The sequence below is a fragment of the Macaca mulatta genome, chromosome 2 (assembly GCF_049350105.2).
Source record: "Macaca mulatta isolate MMU2019108-1 chromosome 2, T2T-MMU8v2.0, whole genome shotgun sequence".
Classification (NCBI taxonomy): domain Eukaryota; kingdom Metazoa; phylum Chordata; class Mammalia; order Primates; family Cercopithecidae; genus Macaca; species Macaca mulatta.
Genome location: NC_133407.1, coordinates 133,597,325 through 133,613,378, shown reverse-complemented (window position 1 = coordinate 133,613,378; position 16,054 = coordinate 133,597,325). Strand labels below are relative to the sequence as shown.

General features: G+C 37.9%; 1 long non-coding RNA gene across 1 annotated transcript in view; it reads right to left on the bottom strand.

Moving 5' to 3' along the window:
* The window catches only part of LOC144339535 (uncharacterized), a 381,994-nt gene that overhangs the window by 306,464 nt on the left and 59,476 nt on the right, over positions 1–16,054 (bottom strand). Inside the window, exon 4 of the long non-coding RNA XR_013414563.1 lies at positions 12,609–12,698. This is a non-coding gene — a long non-coding RNA (uncharacterized LOC144339535). The remainder of the gene's footprint in view (positions 1–12,608; positions 12,699–16,054) is intronic.

Here is a 16,054-nt window from a genome sequence, read left to right as displayed (position 1 = left end):
TAGTGGGCGCCTGTAGTCCCAGCTACTCGGGAGGCTGAGGCAGGAGAATGGCGTGAACCCGGGAGGCGGAGCTTGCAGTGAGCTGAGATCCGGCCACTGCACTCCAGCCCGGGCGACAGAGCGAGACTCTGTCTCAAAAAAAAAAAAAAAAAAAAAGAAAATAGCTAATGCTAGGAATAATAGCTATGTAAGTGCTTCTCATCTCCACTCATTCATTCATTCACTCATTCCACCCTTATTGATGGAGCTCCTCCTTGTGATGCAGCTTACAGTTTCACTAGAAAGACAGACATCAAAATGAATCATGCAAGAATCATGCAAAAATATATGTACAGAGGGAGACACTGTGTGAAGGTTAACTAAGGATGAGATGACAGCTCATAATAAGAGGTCAGATTTCAATGCAGGAAAGGAAGTCAAGGAAGGAAGGCGATGTTCTAAAATGATATGCAGAACTGAGACCTGAGGTCTGCAGGAGTTCACCAAACAAAGCTTCAGGAAAGAAAGGAAGGCAGCAAAAAGGGCATGAATCCCTACTGCCTTGAAGAAGACCTCCACCTTGATGCCCTCAACACCCAGAGGCATTCAAAGAAATCCAGCAATTGTTGGAGAACAACTCATAATTTAAGGTCCTGATGCTGTCTTTGAACACAAGTCACGGCCAAGATTTGGTGACTCATATAGATGGGATAAGGTGGAACCACTTCAGCCCTTCCCTTAGTTGCTAGAAGTCGGGGATAGAGGTGACATAGAAATCTGTGCATGAGAATGATTTTCCACAGTTCCTGGCTTGAACAGAAGAGAGATGACCCAAAGCAGTTGCTATAAAGACAGGGAGCTGACATGTAAACTTTAAACTTCAGAGTAATGATATCTCCCGTAAGTATTTATGTTACAGTCACATGTGGCCTCAGAATGAAAACCAAATGGCAAGCGATACAATCCTTTCAAGACGGCCAGTTTTGGCAAATGATCACAATCCTGAGCTCTTAAATAAAAGGGAGTGCTTTTGCTTCTAATAACCAAGCCCTGTGCCCCTGAGGAGTCCTACAGATCAACAAAAGTCCTTAGGGTCTGAGGTTCACCAATAGCCAAGGAAATGACAATGAAGATTATTTCTGCTCCCTTTCCTGGGGGCCACTTTATGAATCAAGAATTAGTAGCAAAACACAGAGACCTGAGAGCCAGGCTGTCTGGATTTGAATCCTAGTTCCATCATTCACCAGCCAATGTGATCTTGGGCAAATTATGTAACCTCTTGCCTCAGTTTCTACATCTGAGAAATGGGGATAGCAACCACATCTATCTAATAGGGCTGTCAGGAAGATTAAATGAGTTACTTTAAAAACAGTACATGGTAGATTCTATAGCAGCATTTGCCATTGGGAGAGTAATTGTTAATCCTCCCTACATTTCATGTAGAGTCCTGTTTTACAGATAAGGCTCAGAGAAAACAAGAAGGCTACCCAAGAACACACAGCTCAGTGAAGAGCAGAGCTGGGGTTCAAACACCTGTTCATACCACTCCACATTTTTTCCACTGACTACACTGTGTTCCCCCTAAGCACTGGCAAATAAGTGCGTGTGAAACAAGAAAAGGACCAGAAACCAAGGTGGTGTGAGGGTTCATTTTCCTAAGGAAAAAAGGCTGAGAATTTACCAGCAATAATTTCTCTCCAAACCACCTTCCCCACCAACATGTAGCCCAACTCTTGTTTATCCTTCAGTTCTCAGATTAAATGTCGTTTCTACAGAAACACTCCCCATACTGCCCTGAATCCCTGGCCTAGGTTAGCTCCTTCTGGGAAATGCTCTTAAAGACATTGGACTTTCATTAACTAATATTAATCACAATTATATCAACATTATTTGTTATATGGATTATTTGTTTAGACTGTCTCTCCCATTGTGTTACCAGACAGAAGCAACACTGTTCTTATTTGAGCCAGAGTGAGTCTCCTAATATCCACTGCCCTTGTTCACTCCATGATTTCCAAACAAACCCACTAGGTAAGTTCTGAGGGAAGCTCTTAGGCCAACACCAGGACAGAGTTGACTGACATCTTCAACATCAATTGATTTGTTCCTGTGTTGGAATAACAGTCAAAGCAGGGCCTCCCATTACCAAGTCATAGCACTACACCTGCACAGCAAAACACTCTTATGTGAACCCATCCCTCTTTGAGTCAATCTAGAAAGCTGTCTGAGTGTCACACTAATCATTTTGGCTACACTCCTTACCCTAAACTCATCTTTCTCCTCAATGACTTGGGTATTTCCAGAGTCAATAATTTGTGGTGTCACATTTTTAATTTTAGGTGTCACATTCCTGCATTTTCTACATGAGGACTAATTTCAGAAAAAGCACCTGTGAATATCTATTGATTGTTCATTGTACTTTGTAGAAAAGTGCAACAATATTTATCAAACTCAAATAAGAGAAGCTCCTGGCCTGTGAAACATGTGCCAGAAGGTTCCTTTAAGTGACTTCATTCATTCACTCGCTCTGCAAATATATACTGAACCCATACTATGTCACTATACGCCAGTTCTGAAAATGTCTGCATAATTCATTTGTTCTATCAGTCACTGCAACATATATTCATTGAGTGCCTGCCATGCACAAGGTGGGCTACAAATAATGGGGAATGAGTGAAGAGCCTGTCTTCGTGGAGCTTACAGTCTTGTTAGGATGAAAGATTGTCAGTAAGCAAATTAATTAGGAAATTATAACTGGTGATAAAAATTATGAAGAGGCCGGGCACAGTGGTTCACGCCTGTAATCCCAGCACTTTGGGAGGCTGAGGCGGGCAGATCACAAGGTCAGGAGATTGAGACCACGCTGGCTAACATGGTGAAACGCTGTCTCTATTAAAAATACGAAAAATTAGCCGGGCGTGGTGGCGGGCACCTGTAGTCCCAGCTACTTCAGAGGCTAAGGCAGGAGAATGGAGTGAACCCGGGAGGTGGAGCTTGCAGTGAGCTGAGATGGCGCTACTGCACTCCAGCCTGGGTGACAGAGCGAGACTTCATCTCAAACCAAGACAAAACCAAAACAACAACAACAAAGAAAACTATGAAGAAATTAGAGTGCTGAGATAGACGGTAACAGTATCAATGAACAAAACTGACTAAGATATCTGGGGATACCTATCAATATAGCAATTAAAAGTCTGTTGTTCAGAGTCAAAGAAATAACTTTTGTAGGCATTACAAAATACCCACCTCCCTGGGCTGCAAATGGAGTGAGCTCTAGGCCCTGGGTTGTCCTTATACTTGAACACTTAGTAGAAAGCACAGGAACCACATCTCCAAAGGTTATCAGTTGGATCTTTTTTTTCACACTTCTAAGGATCATTTTTGCAATATCGTTATATTGATTTTACCACATTTGTCAATCTATTCAAGTAAGTTATACAGATAATGATTTATAGGACAAAAACACAATGGAAGGAAAAAAATTATTTGGTTAAAAAAACAAAAAACAGAGTCAGGGATTGGAGAATTATGTAAATTAATGTCAGTTAGAATGCTGTAGCCAGTAAGAGTCTTATAGACAAAATAGGGTTTTGCGGGGAAGAAGGGGAGAGTGGCATTTAGGTAAGCCAATAGAAACAGAGCATGCACTGCAGATAGGGAGAAAAGTATACACAAAGGCACAAGAGCGATCTGTCTCAGCACTATTTCTATATGTACATGTATTTGTTCATCCCCCATTATTGTTTCAGTCATTGCTGTTTCCCATACCTTAACTCATTTAGTCCTTAAAGCAATCAATAGGTAACAATCCATTATACAGAAACTTGCCTTAGGTTGGGTTGCTGAGGAACAGAGGCTAAAGCAGAAATTCAAGTGCATGTGATTTATCTGGGCAAGAAGGGACCAGACTAGGGTAAGGAGAGGGAAAGAGTTAAGCCAAAAAATTTTCAGAGGCACCTGTTTTCTTCCTCCTAGAAGGGTTGTACAACACTTGTTTGGCCTGACAGTGAGTGCCTCCTGATACTGTGTGCTCTAGGCACTTCGCTGTCTTCACCTCACCTAGTCTGGGTCCTGGACTTAATTTAGAACAAACCTGTAATGAAAATTGAAGCCAGATAGAGAAGGTGAAAAAGCCAATCAAGAATCCCAGGCAAAGTCTAGCCGTGGTCTAACCCATGGCAACAGAGGCATTCTGGAGCATAAATTGCATGACAGAATGGTGCAAAGGGGCTGGGCTTTTGCGTCACCCATATCAGCAAGCCATTGACTGCCCCTGAGGAGAGCACAGCTATATGCTGTTAGCTGCAGCACTCACAGCAGCTGGGGGCTGGGTGCACTGATGGTTAAAGAGGCTCCAGATGGGGCACTAAGTGTGTGTGTGTCACATCATTGGGAAAAAGAAGAATCTAGTACAGATGCCTCTCGACTTACAGTGGGGTTATGTTTTGATACCCCCCCCATAAGTTGACAATATCATAAGTCAAAAATGCATTTAATATGCCTAACCTACCAAACATCATAGCCTATCCTAATCCACCTTAGGTGTGCTCAGAACACTTACATTAGCACACATTTGGGCAAAATCATCTAACACAAAGCCTATTTTATAGGAAAGTGCTGAATATCTCATTTAGTTTATTGACTACTGTACTGCAAGGAAAAAAAAGAACAGTTGTATGGGTACTTGAAGCACAGCTTCTACTGAATGCATATCACTTTCACACCATTGTGAAGTCAAAAAATCATGAATCACACCATCATAAGTTGGGGTCCATCCATACTTATAGAGGCAGCAAGTGTTTGGTTCCTGGGTCTCTGGGGAAGCCTTGATTTGTAGCATTTGCTAATTTTTCTAGGGGGAATACTCCCACCATGGCTGATTTCTGGCTGTCAAGATGATCAATGGACCGAGAGTTAAGAAGAGATGCCCGTAAGTTTTTGGTGATTCCAGCACACCACTCCATGGAAGTTAAGCAACTTAGCCAGAGACTCACAGAGGAACCAGAATTTGATCTCAGGCAGTCTTACCCCACACATTTAGGCATATCCACAGTAGCATATACAGCATGAATCTGCAAACTTTTTTTGTAAATGGCCAGAGAGTAAATATTTTCTGCTTTGCGTTCTCTGTTACAACTACACAATTCTGCTCTTCAGTGCAAAAGCAGCCATAGACGGTACATAAAAGAAGAGCACGACTGTGTTCCAACTGAACTCTATTTACAAAAACAGGCAGTGGGTCAGATTTAGTCCATGGATTGTATTTTGCCAACATCTGTTATAGATGTGATTTAATTATTTTTATAATAAATAACATCTGCTATTTGCTTATTGAACTGAGCCAGCACTAAAGTGAGGCAAGAGAGTTGCCCAGGACATAAAATTTAAAGAGACACTACCATGACCCTGAAAGTGCCCAACAACTTAAGTTTTGTGCCATGGGTGTCTCTACTGCTTTACTCTGGGCCTGGTCCTGTTACGGAGTCATCTGAACCAGATTTGCAGGGGTATTGATCAGGGTTTAGTTTCTTAAAATCAAACGACTTGGGTAGAAAGGGATTTAACACACAGAAATAAGAGCTTTCAAAACTGTAGGAAGGGCCAAAGAAGCAGGTAAATCGAGGTAACCACAATGAAAAATTGGCAGGCTAGGGGAGTCTCCACATCTGCTTTCTCAAGAATGTGAGGAATCTGAAGGCTGCCCATAGAACAGCTAATTTCAAAGACACAGTGATATAAGCATGATCTGGAATCAAGGCCGCCACATTGCCACTCCACACCCAGGGACTTAGTGAACCACACTTAGAACATTACCTTTCAAACAGCACCTGCATGCACCTATGTGAACCTAATTTTTTTTCAGAACCCTAGCTGCAAGAGAGTCTGAGAATTACAGATTTTAGCTATCTAACTGGTGACATTGGAAAAAAAACAAAATGTGTGCTAAGTGACAATTTAGCACATCTACCATAATGGGCATCCTAAGAGTAACTGTCCAACGGGCATGAGAATCTCCTGTGTCAAGTTCAGTTCCAACCAGAAGTTCCTGCTAATAAAGGGAACACCACTCCTCCCCACCCCCACCTTCTAAATCTTTCCCCCACACACATATGATGGGATAGGTGATAGAAATGAGAAGTTTATCATTGAGGGCTAGAGGATAAGTGTGTGAAATGCACGGAAGTATTGTAGCAGGGATAAACTGGGTCAAGGAATGCCAAGAGTGGTAGCAGCCAGTAGGAGAAGAAGGAATGAAATCAGGAGCCCTATAGGACAGTAGAAGACTGGCAGTTGCTAAGGAGTGAATGCAAAGGGAAAGCTGAGAATGTCTTCCACGGGTCATTTGTCTCTAGGGAACCAATGTCTTGTGACCAGCATATCTATTACTAATGGAGGAAAAATGTGGCATCATTCCCTGAGGTCGGAGATGTGTGCAATTAACTAATACTAAGCATGTTACGAATACACAGTGCTCTACAGACTGTAATTCATAATCATTTCAAGGGAAAACAAAATTTATGAGTCAATAGAAATTGAGTTATTTCCTTTTAAAAATGTTTTATATTCTGATAAACATATATGTTACATATATATAATTATGAATTATCATAATGAAACAGACACTCAAAAATCTATCACCTAACTTAGTAACTATTAATATACAGCTGAAACTGCCTGTGTATGTTCCCCTGATACCTCTGACTCTTTCCTCCTCTTTATTCCTAAGGAAACATTATCCCAAAGTTTATGATTTTTATTTCTTTGCTTCAAAAAAATGTAGTGTTATCACATATGTATGCAATCATCTAAAATAATTTCAAATTTGCACATCTCAATTTATTTTTATAATAGAAATTAATAGTCTTGTTAACAAATATCTTTCAAACCTATTTGTTGGAATTAGAAAATGAATAGAAATCTTGGGCACTTCCAAGAAGAATAGAAAAAAGAAAAGCAGATATCTTCCATGAAAGCTTAATTCACCTTATAATTTGAGCAAGTTTTCATTTAAAAAAATAGTTTAATCATAAAATCCTCTTAGACATGCTAGCCTACTAAAACAGTGGCTAATTTTAACTGTTTTTCACAATGGTGAGCCAGTTGCAGAGTTAATGAAATTAAGCTTCCTTCATTTCTCTCAAATTCCCCCCACAAAGAAGAGCTGTAATGTACAAAATGCAGCATAAATACATGGCTGATTTTCAGGACTCGAGCCACCACTGATTTGTCACACTGCCTCTTAACAACATATTTGTATTTTGTAAAACGTATAATTTTTTTCAGCCCCTGAACAAATATATTTACATAACTGTGTCTAACGAGAAATTACATTTAACTTCTCAGAAATGACAATAACTAAAACCTGAACTGCCAATTCCACTTCATTAGTGTGGTAGAAACGCATTCCAAATGTTAATAAAAATTCCAACATGCTGATAAATTAGAGCTTCTAAGGAGCATGTGACACCTTGGTTAATATATTCAACCTCAATTATATTTCTCTTCAGCACCCTGTTATCTGGAACCTTTGCTGGCAATCAGAGGTGCTGTTTTTCAGCGGCCAATTTTCTAGATAATGTAGCTTATCAACACTGTGGGTAAACTTGCCAATGGAATCAGGCTGCACTGAACCACACACACGCTAATTGCATCCCTTTTTTATGCATATTTACAGACTGTCACTTCAAAGAAATCAGTGGCCCATTGAGGCACCCAGTTAGCTGGAAGAATTGCCTCTTGCAAATGAAAATTAGCAAACAAGCTAGTGATAAATATGAAATGAACAAAGTGTAAAAATACTGTTTTGTTCCAAAACTTCCTTGTCATCCCAATTTATGCTCCCAAATAGAAGGAGTTTTGAACATAGGATTTACCTTTTGTTTCAAATAAAGACAGAAAGAATTCTTCCTTAAACCCACTAACTAGGTAAAAGCCTATTAGCTTTTCCTTCTTCTCCCACGCCACCCCCACCCTAAATTTCTATTCACATAAACAGGTTATTAAATCCCGTATTAGATTTGCTTTGGAGTTTGAATAGACAAATGACATGTTAACACTTCAGAAACAATTAACCCTGGGAACTTAATTAAGTTCTTCTGACTTTAAGGAAGCACATTTCAAAATAATGTTTCTAAACTCTCCGAATTTGCTCAAGAATAGCAATGCTTTCCTTCTCTTAAGTATTCATAAGTTCTACTTAACAGCAGAAAGCTTTGCCTGGCTATATATGGATAAGGTTATGGTGTTATGAGCCTACTGTAATAGGACTACCTCAGAGTGAATATTTAAAAAAAAAAAAAAGGGTACCGAAAAATAACAATTATAGAAAACATTTTCCAAAAGCCCAAAACTCTAGGCATGTATGAAAGAGAAGATGATTTTATAGCTACATCCAAGAGCTCGACATAACCCACTATACTGAGCTGTGAGCTATGTGTTTGTCTGAAATCCTTTTCCTTGCTTTTCAGAATAACATTTGGAAATCTTTTATCACTACAACAATGTTTTAATGCTCTAGTAGGTTTTGAAAGGCATGTCATTTTAATATAAGCAGGTCATTTTAATATAATAGAAAATAAACCACAAACCAATTAAACTATAATTTCTTTTAAAGGTCTTGTGCCAAGCTGAACAATTTAGAGTGGCAAAACTCAACAAATAAATGGCACTTAAAGTCTTAGCTTACAGTTAAGGTCCAGTGAAACTTTATTTGGTTTGGAGTACGAAGCATCAGTCCTGCTATGTGTCACAATTTTCAACAGACTCCTAAATTCCCCATCACGAACATTAGATATACAATGTCATTTGAGAGATTTTGTTTTATTTTGTTTTGTTTTAACAGAGCATGAGTAACAACATAAATATTGATATAAAGACTGGGAAAACATTGCTATTTTAAGAAACAGACTACACCTACATGCCGACTGCTCAGTTGTTGTATGAGAAAAGCAGGATTCTTTAGTAAATTAGTGCTCATCTGTGTACACTAATTTAGATAATTGTTTTACATCACTTTCCAAATTGCAACGTAATTCCATGTTTACATGTTTGCTTCCTTGCCCAGACTGGAAACTCCTTGAAGACAGGAATCAAATTTTCTGGAAAGGTGAATAGGGCATAGATCTCAAGAACTCACTGAGGAGTTCCTGGTGTGGAGAGGTGAAAAGATGCTCAAACAGCTATCATGTACCAGGAGAGGAAAAAAGAGCTATGGGGTACAAAGAAGGGACCAGTTTATTACACCCAGGGGTACTGGGAGATGAATCACACCATAGATGACACTGGAACTAGACCTTAAAATATAAGTAAGATTTCACCCCGACAGGGAAAGGCATTTCAGGCTGATCAGACCACACAAGCAAAACAGAAGGCATGAGAATAAAAAGACCATTCCTGGAAGACAGATGTTCAATGATGCTAAAGCCTACGCTGGGATTGGAGGTGGGGGACATGCACACTATGTACAAACAGAGAGGAGGCTATCTAAATTCTACATGTGATTATGTCACCTTTACCTTTTATACACGGGGACTTAGTGTGAGCACTTCCAGAATCTAAAAGCATTCATGAAGACTGATTTTTAAATGTCCTGATTAAGGACAAATTTATAACAATTTTAATTTTTGAATTAGTGCTATCAAATGATATAAATTTGTGATTTACCACTATCAAATTATATAAATACATATTCACACTTACATAGGGTTTGTCTATAATACAGTACAACTGATTTCAAAAGACACACACAAAAATCTATCACATTACTCTATATGGGTGCATTGAGAAATATGTCTCAATCGCTCAATCAAAGTAAATATTAATAAATTTCCCTGTCTCCTGAAGGGGCTCATTGAAATTTGGCTCAAGCTTTAATCATAAAAATGTTCAAAGGAAAAGACGACGCAATTGTAAACAATGTGGCTTTAGTATCTTATCTAAAGATTTATTTATTGAAAATGGTTTTTATATTTAACATTCAAAAACAACAGCTTTTGTGAACAGGCAAAACAAAACGTAAGAATTACGTAATACCAAAGCTAGTCACTGTTTTTGGAGAAAATTATTTCAATTGATGAATATCATCATTCACTATTTTTTAGCTGTTGTATAATACAGACATTGTTTCTACAAAATAAAAAGAAAAATAATAATAGTAATAGGAATAATAATAATATGGTAGTAGCTAATGATTTTAGCATGATCACTACCTGCCAGGAAAGAAGCCAGAGACTTTACTTACAAGGTCACATCTAAAATTCCTATAAATTTCTAAAAGTACATATTTCTAGCCCTATTTTTAATAAAAAGAAGACATATACAATATCTTTTGACTAAGAATGTAGGCTAGTTGATGGCAGAGCCAGGATTCCAATTTCTGGGTCACAACCTTCCAAGCCTATGGCTGCAACCACTTATAATATGCTGCTCTTTCTAAATAATGTTAGACTGTTTCTCTTTTTAAAAATGAGTTTGGCTGAATTCTGTTTGGAAAATAAAGATCAAGAGGGAAAGAGAGGAACAAAGAGAGAGGGAAAGGGGAAAGAGAGAAAGAAAGGGAAGAGGAGGAAAAGAGAGGGTGAAGAGGAAAAGAGATGGAAGCAGAAAAGCGGGGGGAAAATCAACTAAACCAATAACCTTCATTTTCTGGGGGCTCCTGTAACACTCTCTACTTCTCATTCTTCACACTTCATACTCTTTTCCCTGGTCTAGCTCTGCGATAGACTGTAAGCTCCATGGGGGCAGGAACTATGTCTGTCTTGATCACAGCTGTACTTCTCTGGGGCCAGTAGAGAACCAGCACATTGTGGGCATTCCATAAATAAAATACAGCAATATATTTTCTTTTTCTCCATGGCTTGAATATTTCACTTTTCATGTTGTCCTGTTCTATACATGGGCTCAAAAGAAAAGTGCCAACACCTAAGACTGTAAAGATAGAACAGTTTTGTTACACTGTACCTGCACATTTGCAATCACAAATTATTTATGTCTATGTAGCACTGTTTTGCTGTTGCCATTAGTATGGGCCTCCTAAGTAAGGACACTGGAGTTCCATGGTTCTGTCCTTGTTATTCACCCATCTCTGACTGGATGCTAGGCAAACCTGAAACAAAGAGTAGGGATCTTCTGCCTTCTTTTAACTTTGTAATATGTAATTCTCTGTGAGACAATTTGAGGATAATGCTAAAATCAGAAATTTCACCAGTCTCAACATTCCACAGAGGTCACAGCTCACTTTAATCTTTTCTTTTAACCAAAACATTTATAATAAGCCCAATTAAGAATGGCTTTCAATAGGACTATTGCCCCACTTCATACTGTTAATCAAGAAATGATAAGTTTCAATCTGTAAACATTTGCTCCACGTTCAGATTTGTAAAACTGCATATTTATTTCATAAATAAATTTACCTAAGCAGTTTAAATGTGTATCATGTATTTGGCCCCTCAATGCTAACTTTGTCATTTGTTTTGCTTGAGCTTCATCAAACACCTGTTTTGCACTGACACCCTTATAAAAAATTTTTTCTGTTTTTTTTTTCTTCCTTTGCTGTTCTATTCCTCCCCCCCTTTTCTCTTCTCTCCCAAGTCCTTTGCTTTGGGGGCTAAAACAACAATTTTTACCTTTATTCTAAAATCCCCCCTTCTCTCCGTGGTCAGGAGGAGATTTTTTTTTTCTTTGTGTTAAAATTATTCACAACCCACAGAATGAAGGGTGAGCACAAAATAAACTCCAGCTCACAGGACGGGGGAAAAAAAGTGTTGTTTGAAGAGTAGGGCTTTGGAAAGTTCGCTGAGCTCAGGACAAAATAAACAGAACTGGAACTAACTTGAGAGCAAGAATATTCTGAGCGAGAAGCCAAGCGGGTAGCTAGAGCAAAACAGAACGTCCTGAACATCCATTCTGTTTTCATTTCAGGAATTAAGAACACCTTAGACTTCACTAATTGTTTTGATCTGAGTAGTCCATTTGGAGTTTTAGTAAACCCAGAAAAAACCTGGAACAACTTTGATGAAACGTAAAAATGCAAATAGTTTACTTAATGTTTAAAAGAAAAAACGAGGAGTGGGTGGGAGGAAGGAAGGAAGAGAGAGAGGAGAAAGAAAGAGGAGAGAGTACCTTTGAAAGTTTTTAAAAATCGGTAAAATGTAATTTGTTCTGAATATTTTTGACACGAGTCACCCTATAATTGTCATTTCTGCAAGGTGTCTCAATTACGAGAGTACAACGTGGCGGTCTAAATGCCTATACATTTGTCTGAAGAAGGAAAAAAAAGCCACAACATTGTCTATTCAGTGTCAAAAAGCCTTTTCTTTAACTACAGAGGGCTTGGACAGAACTCAGGAAATACTTCAGCTGGAAAAGAAATGTTAAAAGCTACCCTTCAAGCTATTGGAAAACCTATTATCAAATGTTAAAACCTTTTAAAAAAAAATCCATGAGTGTCCCCAGCATGATGACATATCTTTGTTTAGCAAAGGTTGATCATCATTGATAACCAAAGACAAAATAACAATGGATGCAATCTAACTGCTAATTAGAAATCACGAGGCTTAAATTAAGAAACTCAGGGAGAACAGGTATCTGATTACGTATGTTCTCTCAATGCCGGCACCACATTTACTTACAGAAAATGCAATAGATGTTTCTCTTTATCACATCTCTAAGTCATAATGTCAGCACTTCAGATTCTGCTAGCTGTCACTGTGTATAAGAACCTAAAAAGAAAAAAAATAAAAACCCAGTATAACTTTCCTTCAGAAGAAAACACTGTGTGGAAAAATATACATAGTGTATATGCATATGCAGACAACCTTTCACTATTTCTCTCGGTTCATAGAACATAATGAGAATTAATTAGCACATTCCTAAATCATTAGCCCCAATTTCCTCTCTAATGTGTGCATCTACGCATAACTGAAGATTTTGTAAAGAAAGGAGACAGAAACCAGAAAGCTGGGGTCAGAGGCAGATGCACAGATGCACGTATAAATGGATGCACTGTGATTGTACCTCTTTGTGATGCATAATTACAAATGATTTTAATTCAACCCCTTCACTATGAGCTATCCCTTTTTTTCCCTGTTCTAAATACGATACCTACAAGATCCCAAATTCATTTCTTACAGATTTTAAAGATTTAAAAATTTATCCAAAATGCCACATGTCAGTCAAAAAAGAAAGTGATTGGCTTTTAAAATTATAATTTAAAGCACATTGACTAGGGTATGTTTTCATTAAAATTTAACCCCATTTTAAGCTCAGACGTCTAGGGCTTTTGGGAACATACTGAAAATTTGGGTTTTTACCTCCACATCCTTCTTCGAAACAAGAGCTACAAAATAAAAAGCTCTGAATGGCAATAGACAGTTTCCCATGTTAATATAAGACGATGTCTTTCAATATACACCTCAATACAGTATTGCTCATACTCATTTGAGATACATAGAAATACACAGAAAAATCAAGAGCCTATCACTGCCACTGTAAATGTTTAAAAAATAAATCTAACAAGTAAGCTTTAAGTAATAAATATATGGAAACCTTATTTTTCTTAATGGAATCAATTTATATACCCTAAGGGGACTTTTTTTTTTTTTAGCAACCTTTTTCTACTATGAATAATCATTCTTACATCATGGTAATATTCCATTAAAACATAAATTATTTTAGAAGAGTAAGATATTTGGCAAAGCAGCCCCTAAACATAACAATACCTTAAAACAAAATGATAGATTGTTCAAAACAGTTTATTTTTTCTTCATGCCAGCTTAAAACAAATTACTTTTTGGTGGCTACACAAATCTATACATGTGATAAAATGGAAAAGAACTATACAAAACAATAGAGTGCATCTAAAAACTAATGAAATCCCCATATGATCTGTAGTCTAGTGAATAGTATTTTGTCAAAGTCAATTTCCCACTTTTGATATGTACTATGGTTATATAAAACATTAACATTGGAGGAAGCTGGGTGAAGGGCATACTATAACTCTTATTACAACCTCTTATGAGCCTACAATTACTTCAAAATAAAATGTTTTTTTAAAGAATTACTTCTGTATGATTTTTATAAGTCTGAATTCCCAGACATTGTGTTGGATTTTCGCACTCCAAGGAATGGAATAGATTCTCACTAAAATTCAGATCTATAACTTATAGAGATTTCTGAAGGGTTCAAAAATACATCCTTCAATTGACTCAGATCAGAAGGAAGTCTGATATAAGCATTATCTTCAAAGTCCTTATCAAGACCATATTTCTAATCTTCTTACAATTTATCTGCCCTAATCTCTGTACCTTCCCACAGCTCCAGGCAGAAATGTCTCCATATCTCACAGCAGTAAAGTTTAGTTGTCAAGAGCCTATATTCAAACTGCTGCTCTGAAATTACCTACATGACCTTGGTCAAGTTGCTCCCTCTCAGAGCTCACTTTGCTCATCTGTGAAATGGGGATAATTATAGTATCCCCTGCATAGGGTTGTCATGAGGACTGAGTGAGCTCATGAGTGTAAAGCCCTAAACACAATGTCAGGCATCTGGCAAGCACTATGTGAGTATCCAGAACCACACACGGCTTCTGGTAAATGCTTGTCTCTCCTCTTGTTAACTGTGTGATCTAACCTCTCTACAAGCTTCAGTTCCCTTGTCTGTAAAAGAGAATAATTGATGCAGTGTCTCTACTTGGTAAGTGTCCAGCACTGGACTGTTTCATGAGTGTTGCTCTTTTCACATTACAAATATTTGTTACAGCCCTCTGTTTTGCTGCACTATGAGATCATAAAAGGTAGAAGTCAGGTATTATTCCATCTTTCTGTCTCTTGGCCAGTGCAGGCACAAAGTAGTTGCTCCATAAGCATTTGTGAAATTGTCATTTTTAAAAAGCTACTGATTGAAAAGTGAAATATTAAAATAAGCCATTTGAACCACATCACAAAGGATCATAGGAATGAAAATGACATTACACTTTTGACACTTTTGTTGACCCAAATTTTTCTTTTTAGATGATGGTACTTTTAGGTTTTCAGATACTGAATTTGTAAAAGTAACCCTCCAGGGAAGTGAGCTCTGGGTTCCTAATCACAGTAGGCATCCCCCCAAAATCTTGAAAACCTAAGGACTAGAGCAACTAAGTAGGTGCAAGTTATGCCCACGAGAGATACCACAAATCAATGGGATGCCTCACCTGTCTTAATTAACATATTCCAACGTGCTTTGGGTTAAATAAATACTCTTGAACATTTAACAAATGCTCACAGTAATAACTTCTACTGCCACAGTTCTCTATCACACCATTTATTCCCGTGTTCTTTCTTCAGCATTATAAAGGGACCTCTCCATAATCCTGAAGTCATTTAGAAGACTGGGATATTGTATTCAGGACATAGTTGGTTTTCTGTCAGAAGTACTTACTGACTGTGACTCGAGAAATCCTCATACAGATAAATCTAACACCACAATAATTCAATATTTTTTCTCCAAAACAAAACCATTAGCATTTTATTAGAAGAAATATTTCATCCCTCTCTCTCTCTCTCTCTCTCTTTAAACATGCCACAGATGTAGCACTCCGTATGGGTTGTTAGAAAGTCAAAGAATATAATTTCTTGATTAATTGCCATACACAGGATCCAAGTTATATACAATTTTGGTAGTTAACCCCACCACTTCCCATAAGCGGTTACTGTTAAATCTTCCAAATAAGCACATTTATGATAAATCACTTGGAGCTGTTTCAGTGGATCAGGTCTTAAGTTATTCCTTGGGATAGATCATGTCATTTTCAATGTGCATGAACTACAGGAGAGAAATTCCACTGTAAACCTCTGCCGGGGTATCTTGGTTTCCCTTGCAGGCTTCAGGGAGTCTCAGTCAATATTTCTTATCTTATTTTTAAATATCTTGTGGTCTCAGAAATGGTTGGTGATTCAGAAATTACATCAGGAGTCTAAAGATAGACTACGGGCTTATGACTTCAATAAATGCAGCGGTTCTATAACAGGAAAAAAAAAATGCCTGTTGGTTTTAAGACTATTAGGAATCAAAAGAGTTATTCTTAGTTTGGCCAGTT